Source organism: Salvia miltiorrhiza, chromosome 1 (assembly GCF_028751815.1).
Source record: "Salvia miltiorrhiza cultivar Shanhuang (shh) chromosome 1, IMPLAD_Smil_shh, whole genome shotgun sequence".
In the NCBI taxonomy this organism is placed as follows: Eukaryota; Viridiplantae; Streptophyta; class Magnoliopsida; order Lamiales; family Lamiaceae; genus Salvia; species Salvia miltiorrhiza.
Genome location: NC_080387.1, coordinates 59454122 through 59456655, shown reverse-complemented (window position 1 = coordinate 59456655; position 2534 = coordinate 59454122). Strand labels below are relative to the sequence as shown.

Here is a 2534-nt window from a genome sequence, read left to right as displayed (position 1 = left end):
TAAGTAAAATCAGGCGCCAGATTTTTTAAACACCTGTTTTTTCATTGAAAATTTGGGAATTTTAAATTTCCCACACTTTACAAGTTTCCTCCCCTCTATAAAAGGAGCAATTCAGTTTCCACTTTACAAATTACACAACTGCTACAACCACAAAAACCACAAAAACTACACCATGCCTAAGAGAAAAGATCTCTCCACATTTGAGAGGGCAGCAATAATCCAATTCCTCCTTGAAGACAACAAGGAGGGGAAGCCTGCTAGGGGGAAGATTTCAGCCGCTGTTACAAAATGGAGCAGCTCGAGAACCACAATATGCACAACACAATCCACATTGATGAGAAATGATTCTACATAACCAAGTCCAACCAAAGGTTTTACTTAACCCCTGTAGAGACTGAGCCTCATAGAACCTGTAAATCCCAAAAATTCATCACGAAGGTGATATTTATGTGTGCATTGTGTAGGCCTATCTTTGGCCCTGATGGAGAATGTCTATTTGATGGAAAAATAGGCATTTTTCCATTGACTGAAATGGTACTAGCACAAAGGAAGAGTAAGAACAGGGAGACATGCACAATGAAGCAGAAACTCATTCAAAGTATCACCAAAGAAGTGGTGAATGACTGCCTAATTAACAATGTGTGGCAAATGAATGATTTATGCAAGGAATGTGCAAGTAAAATGCTTGGTGTCCAAATCATTTCAGACTTTTCAGTTTATGCTTAGAATCCATGTAATTTCTGAATTCATAGTATCCAAGTTTTCATGTAATTTCATAATGCATGCATAATATCCATGTTTTCATTCAATTTCAGATGTTTTCTATCCAAGTTTTCATGTAATTTCATAATCTTAGTATCCATGTTTTCATTCAATTTCAGATTATACCTGCTATAAAAGCAAAGTGGCCTAGTTTTGCTACCAAAATCATCTACATACAGCAGGATAATGCGTGGCCACACATTAAAGACAATGACCCTAATTTTAGGGAAGCTGCATCAAGTGATGAATTTGACATACAGTTGGTGCATCAACCACCAAACTCGCCCGACACAAACATAAATGATTTGGGGTGGTTCAGGGCGATACAATCACTACAAACTGAATCAGTTTACAAAAATGTGAGTGACCTAGTTATGGCTGTACAAAATTCATTTGATGAATTAAGTCCACAGATCTTGAACAAGGTTTTTCTTAGTCTACAAAGCTGCATAATTGAAATACTCAAGGTAAAAGGTCAAAATTGTTACAAAATTTTCCATTTGAAGAATAATGCCTTAATTAGGCAGGATATGCTCCATTTAAACCTTGAAGTTGATTCAAGGCTTGTTAGGGAATGTATATCCTACCTAATTAAACAGGGATTCATCAATGGGAGTGAAGATTTATTAAGGCAGCTTCCTATAGGCATGATTGGAGGCACAACTGATGGGCTAACTTGTAGCATGCAGCAGCTACAAATTGAAGGGTGCACGAGTACATATTGATAATGCACATGTTTTTGTAAAGTGAAATGCACATGTTTTTATAGTTTTTGCAAAGTGAAATGCACAGATGCATATCCTACGTACTATGTAATGGTTGCAAAGTATGCAAATTTCTAATGAAATTCAAATGCCATCCTTGTTAATTTCAGATTTTGCTAACACCTAACACGCTTCTACAAGCAGATACCGACACATAGATCACAAACACTGCTACAAGCAGATACCAACAGATAGGAGAATGTCATCCAATAGGGCCAAACAAGAACATGCACTATACACATCACATGGACCACAGAAAACCAAACCATAATCAACAAGGGAATGTGCAAGATCAAAAAAAAAAAAATCATCTCATACAATTTAAGATTGTAATCATCGATTTACAAATTTTCGGACAGAACACATAGAATGAGCATAATCCTATCATTTCAGCCACAATTTATAACTTCTCACAGTACCATTGCAACATAATCCCACATATCACATTCTTTGCATAAAGATAAGATCCAAAATATGGAAGATATCATCAAAAAGAACGCAGGAAGCAGGATCCACATCATAGATTCAACAGCATCGCTCATGTTTCGATGCTCCCAATTTTCCTCACAAAAGAAGAACGAATCAGGGTAAGCATCGGACAAGTCCGTCGAATAGGACACAGATTCAACACCGGAGCTCGGCGATTTACCTTCTAGGGTTAAATCCCGACGAATATGTTCTCTGCACTTATCTTCAATCACCTTGCATTCCATCCACACTTCCAAAGCACCCATCCACTCGAAATCGAGCGCATCTCCATAGTGTTTCGACATATCTCTTCTTTTTACAAACGAATCGAGGGCTATGGCGAATAATTGCTCCCTCAGATCTACATCATCGGGAGAAAGATAAGAAACGAAGGTGGATTGATAGCTGGTGAGAGACGAGTGCAGATTCAGTGATGGATTACAAACCCTGAAAGGCGATTCGAAGAGGGAGATATGAGAAGTTTTGAGAGATGAGTTGGGATTAGAGAGAGAGAGAGAGAGCGGTGGGTGAAATGGACGA

The 2534-nt window shown here is 38.1% G+C and overlaps 1 long non-coding RNA gene across 1 annotated transcript; it reads right to left on the bottom strand.

Moving 5' to 3' along the window:
- LOC130999438 (uncharacterized) lies at positions 1-2534 on the bottom strand. The gene is made up of 2 exons (XR_009093518.1): positions 2176-2534; positions 1-410 (listed from the first exon to the last, which is right to left on the bottom strand). It is a non-coding gene; the product is annotated as an uncharacterized LOC130999438 (long non-coding RNA).